Below are 6,000 nucleotides of genomic sequence, written 5' to 3' on the forward strand. Positions count from 1 at the left end.
CAGCTTGCAGGGATTTCACTTTTGTCACTGTACTTTTTAACTTCTGTTTAACTAACCCCCTCATTTTTGCATAGTTCCACCTTTGGAAATTAAATACCACAGTGTTGGGCTGTTGAGATGTTCTTCCCACCACAGGGATGTTGAATGCTATTGTATTATGGTTACTATTTCCAAGTGGTCCTGTTATAGTTACCTCTTGGACCAGTTCCTGTGCTCCACTCAGGACTAAATCTAGAGTTGCCTCTCCCCTTGTGGGTTCCCGTACCAGCTGCTCCATGAAGCAGTCATTTAAAGTATCGAGAAATTTTATCTCTGTATTTCGTCCTGAAGTGAAATGTTCCCAGTCAATATGGGGATAATTGAAATCCCCCACTATTATTGGGTTCTTAATTTTGATAGCCTCTCTAATTTCCCTTAGCATTTCATCATCACTATCACTGTCCTGGTCAGGTGGTCTAGAATATATCCCTAATGTTATATTCTTATTAGAGCATGAAATTTCTATCCATAGAGATTCTATGGAACATGTGGATTCACTTAAGATTTTTACTTCGTTTGATTCTACATTTTCTTTCCCATATAGTGCCACTCCTCCCCTCTGCACGACCTGTTCTGTCCTTCCAATATATTTTGTACCCCAGAATGATTGTGTCCCATTGATTGCTCTCAGTCCACCAGGTTTCTGTGATGCCTATTATATCAATATCCTCTTTTATCACAAGGCACTCTAGTTCACCCATCTTGTTATTTAGACTTCTAGCGTTTGTGTACAAGCACTTTAAAAACCTGTCACTGTTTATTTGTCTGCCCTTTTCCGATGTGTTAGATTCTTTTTTATGTGACTGTTTATCATCTGATCTGGCCGCTACTTTATCCTCTTCCATCCTCTGCTCCTGACTATAACCTGGAGATTCTCTATCATTAGACTCTCCCCTAAGAGAAGTCTCTGTCCGATCCACATGCTCCTCTGCAGCAGTCGGTTTTCCCCCATCTCCTAGTTTAAAAACTGCTCTACAACCTTTTTAGTGTTAAGTGCCAGCAGTCTGGTTCCACTTTGGTTTAGGTGGAGCCCATCTCTCCTGTATAGGCTCCCCCCATCCCAAAAGTTTCCCCAGTTCCTAATGAACTCACTATCTTAAAGCTCCATATGCCACAACCTTACTCCCAGTTTTCCTGTTCTGTATTTTACACATTTGCTAGAGACAAGAAGTTTTTAAAATATTAATAACAACAACCGATAACATGACTCTTTAGACTAGCCAGGAGCATTATCCTGTCGAAGGGTATGTCTATACTACAAGGGCTACAGTAGTGCAGCTACACTGCTGTAGACACGAGGCTCTTCCATCGCTGTTGTAAATCCAGTCCCTCGAGAGGCGGTAGCTAGGTTGACAGAAGAAGCAATGGGTGGCTGATGCTGCTATCTCACTTAGATGCTGCTTTGACTGTTCTCCAGGCAAGACCCTCACCCTACACATGCACCCAAACGTTATGCAAACTTTCTTGTCTAAGGGTGATGTTTCCTGGCATATAGTTTCTCTTCCCTCTCCTATATCATCTCACATTTGACTCACTCTCCTAGGCATTGCCAGAAGAGCAAAAGACCCTTGCAACCCCACTGCCACCACAGCTGCAAAGCCATGGGCAGTAGGACTATTCTGTGCCACAAAACAACAAATCAGCCTGATACCATCAGCCAAACATGGGAGCCAAGCCCAGGCTGGTGCAAAGAACTCCCATCGTCTTGTGCATTTGAGATGCTGGTAGGACAGTGGAGCTGCCAGTGGCGAAAGCAAGGTGGGAGGGGAGAGGGTCTGGGAGGAAACAGGAGAAGTTTAGCTTGAGATAGACTGGGCAAGATCCGTGGTGCAAAAGGGTTGAGCGTGAGGGGAGAGCATGGCCTATGGGTGTGTCGGGAGAGCATGGCTGAAGCGCCTTGCACGCTCACGACCCTTGGCCAGCAGACTGGCCCCTATCAGGCTGTTCCTTCCCGCATTCATTACAACAGACTCAACCAAACCTCAGCTTCTACCAGGAGTCTGAGACAACAAAGATGACATCGGGGGGCCATTTGCCCTGCCCAACTGGCTTGGGAACTGCTCCAATCACAACTCATCCAGACCCAAGGATCCGGCCCATTTAGACTGAAACATCTAATCTTCCCTGAACTGAGTAAGTGTAGCAGAATCTGTCTTTTAATCTCTGCTTCCCTCTGCCAGTCTGTGCCATGGGGAGGTTTCCCACTTCCCTCCCTCAGCATAGTATTGACAGGGTCAGCGACAATGCCAAATGCCTGTCGATCGAAAGCCGCAAGTCTTGTTGTTATCGTCAGAGGCGATGAGGTGAGATGGTTGCCGAGTCACGTGGACTTCGCCTCACGTCTCAGAGCTTCATCACTCAAAAACACAAGTGCTCGAGATTGATAACAGAGATTTGCTCTCCAGATTATCTCAGCCTGTAAAACAATGTAAAATGACAGAACACAGAAGAGGGGGAGAATAACTGCGACCAAAGCACGGGTTGTAATGCCAGCCCGGTGGATTGTTGGTGCCTGCTCTACTGAAATATCTTCCTCAATGCTTCTGAAAACTAAGTGAATGAATGAGTAGGAAAAGGAAATGGCCTTTGATGTTTTCTATTGAATTAAGCAATGACCTAGCTCCAGCGCATTGCATTTCTCCCAGCTTGGAACAGCATGTGACTAAGGGTACGTCTACACTACGAGAGTAGTTCGATTTTGCTTAAATTGAATTAGTGGAACCGATATTACAAAGTCGAACGTGTGTATCCACACTAAGAACTGTAATTTGACTTTGTGAGTCCACATTAACGGGGCAAGCATCAACATTGGAAGCGGTGCACTGTGGGCAGCTATCCCACAGTTTCCGCAGTCCCTGCTGCCCACTGGAATTCTGGGTCGAGCCCCCCCAATGCCTGCTGGGGAAAAAAATGTGTCAAGGGTGGTTTTGGGTAACTGTCGTCATTCAACCGTCACTCCCGCCCTCCCTCCCTGAAAGCGCCGGCAGGCAATCAGTTCGCGCACTTTTCTGGTGAGTGACAGCGCGGACGCCACAGCACTGCGAGCATGGAGCCCGCTGCGACCATCGCTGCAGTTATGGCCGTTGTCCACACCTCACACCTTATCATCCACCTTTTTCAGAGGCAGATGCTGAGAAATCGGGCGAGGAGGCTACGGCAGCGCGGTCAGGACATTAAGTCTGAGAGTGGCACAGACCTCTCGCAAAGCACGGGACTCCACGCCGTGGACATCATGGTGGCAATGGGTCATGTTGATGCTGTGGAATGGCGATTCTGGGCCCAGGAAACAAGCATGGACTGGTGGGACCGCATAGTGCTGCAGGTCTGGGATGAATCACAGTGGCTGCGAAACTTTCGCATGCGTAAGGGAACTTTCCTGGAACTTTGTGAGTTGCTGTCCCCTGCCCTGAAGCGCAAGGACACCCGGATGCGAGCAGCCCTGACTGTCCAGAAGCGATTGGCCATAGCCCTCTGGAAGCTTGCAACGCCAGACAGCTACCGGTCAGTCGCGAACCACTTTGGCGTGGGCAAATCTACCGTGGGGTTGCTGTGATGTAAGTAGCCAACGCAATCGTTGAGCTACTGCTCTCAAAGGTAGTGACCCTGGGAAACGTGCAGGTCATCATAGATGGCTTCGCCGCGATGGGATTCCCAAACTGTGGTGGGGCTATAGATGGAACTCACATCCCTATCCTGGGACCGGAGCACCAGGCCAGCCAGTACATTAACAGAAAGGGCTACTTTTCAATGGTGCTGCAAGCACTGGTGGACCATAGGGGACGTTTTACCAATATCAACGTCGGATGGCCGGGCAAGGGTCATGACACTCGTGTTTTCAGGAACTCTGGTCTGTTTAGACCGCTGCAGGAAGGTATTTACTTCCCGGACCACAAAATAACTGTTGGGGATGTGGAGATGCCTATAGTGATCCTCGGGGACCCAGCCTACCCGCTAATGCCCTGGCTCATGAAGCCCTATACAGGCGCCCTGGACAGTGAAAAAGAACTCTTCAACTACCGGCTGAGCAAGTGCAGAATGGTGGTGGAGTGTGCTTTTAGACGTCTCAAGGGGAGATGGAAAAGCTTACTGACTTGCTCTGATCTCAGCGAAACCAATATCCCCATTCTTATTGCAGCTTGCTGTGTGCTCCACAATCTCTGTGAGAGCAAGGGGGAGACCTTTATGGCAGGGTGGGAGGTTGAGGCACATCGCCTGGCTGCTGATTACGCCCAGCCAGACAGCCAGGCGATTAGAAGAGCCCAGCGGGACGCACTGTGCATACGGGAGGCTTTGAAAGCTAGGTTCCTGAGTGAGCAGGGTAACCTGTGACTATTAAGTTTGTTTAAAGAGAAGCTGAACCTGCCCCTGTTTCTTTACCCACTTAATGTTGACTATCCTCTCCAGTTACATACCCCCTTCACCCCGTTGCCCCCCTTCCAACACACCTTTAAAAATAAAATAAATGGAACTTTGTTCATTAACACCATTTTCTTTATTAAGGATTTTGTGGTAAAGTGTTGAAACTGGGACGCAGACTGGTGGGGAGTGGGTGTAGTGATGGAAAGAACGCTTCTAAACTCAAGGAATGACAGGCTCCTGCTCCTAGAGCGGTCCGCAGTAGTGGACTGGTTGTTTCAACGGAGCCTGCCACCCCTCCTTTTCGGGACTCTGTGTGTGGGGGCTATGTGACTTTGTGGCGGGGGAGGACGGTTACAGATCCCCCGCTGCGTGGCTCTGTCATCCAGGCTAAGGACCGCTGCATAAGATCTGTAACCGCCCCCCCCCGCCACAAACTCACATAGCCCCCCCCCCCCCCAGAACATAAAAACCACCTCCCAGACTGACCAGGGTGCCTAGTGACTGCAATGTGTGTGTGACCTGCTGCTGAACCTGCCCCCGTGTCTGTACACTGGTAAAGGTGACTGTCCTCTTCAATTTCCAACCCCCTTCCCCCCTTCCAACACACTCTCCTCTAAAAGAACCTGATGGAAACAGTAATGAACAGAAACATATTTTTTATTAACAACTACACACTTAGGGGATGACACTGAGACGGGGGCTTGGGTGAGGTGCTTTTGGAGTGAAGGAAAGGACTTATCAAAACTTTGGGAATGAGAACCGTCTGGTACTTGAGCAGTCTGCAGGGGTGGAGTGACTGTTTTCACGGCCCCTGCCGCCCCTCCTTCTTGGGACTTTGGGTGAGGGGGGGATGGGACTTTGTGGCGGGGGAGGGCGGTTAGAGATAGACTGCAGCGGGGCTCTGTCCTCCTGCCTCCGGTCCTGCAGAACATCTGCAAGGCGCCGGAGCGTGTCCATTTGCTCCCTCATTAGTCCAAGGAGCGTTTGAGTCGCCTGCTGGTCTTCCTGCCACCACCTGTCCTCCCGTTTGCTGTGTGATCGCTGGTATTGTGACATGTTCTCCCTCCACTGGGTCTGCTGTGCTGCCTCGGCTCGGGAGCAGCCCATAAGTTCGGAGAACATCTCGTCCCGTGTTCTTCTCTTTCGGCGCCTAATCTGCGCCAGCCTCTGGGAGGGGGATGCCGGGGTAGGTCGGGAGACACTCGCAGCTGTGGGATGGGAAAAAGGGAGTGAATTCCTCACAAAGATAAATTTTTGTGAACAATGAACATAGTCTTTCTCTGTGAACAAGACCATGCACAGCACCTATCACATGCGCACTCAGGACAAGGTCGAATTTTCGGCCTTCGCATTCAGTGCCTGGGGTCTTGGAGTACAGATCACACAAGCAGGGCAGGACAGCAGAATTCGGCTAGCAGGCGGACATGGTAAGCCGTAGACTTTTGGCTGCTGAAAGCTTAATTCATAGCAGTGGCCTCCTTTCACGTTCAAAGTAGTGCCCCTAGCGTTGGCCAGTTCCTGCTGCCGGCAATCCGGCCAGCATGAACTCTGCCTCTGTCCCACCCTTCTCGCGGCTGTCCCCGGGAAAGATCCCTGTATGCT

This window comes from Trachemys scripta, chromosome 3 (genome assembly GCF_013100865.1).
Source record: "Trachemys scripta elegans isolate TJP31775 chromosome 3, CAS_Tse_1.0, whole genome shotgun sequence".
Lineage (NCBI taxonomy): Eukaryota > Metazoa > Chordata > Testudines > Emydidae > Trachemys > Trachemys scripta.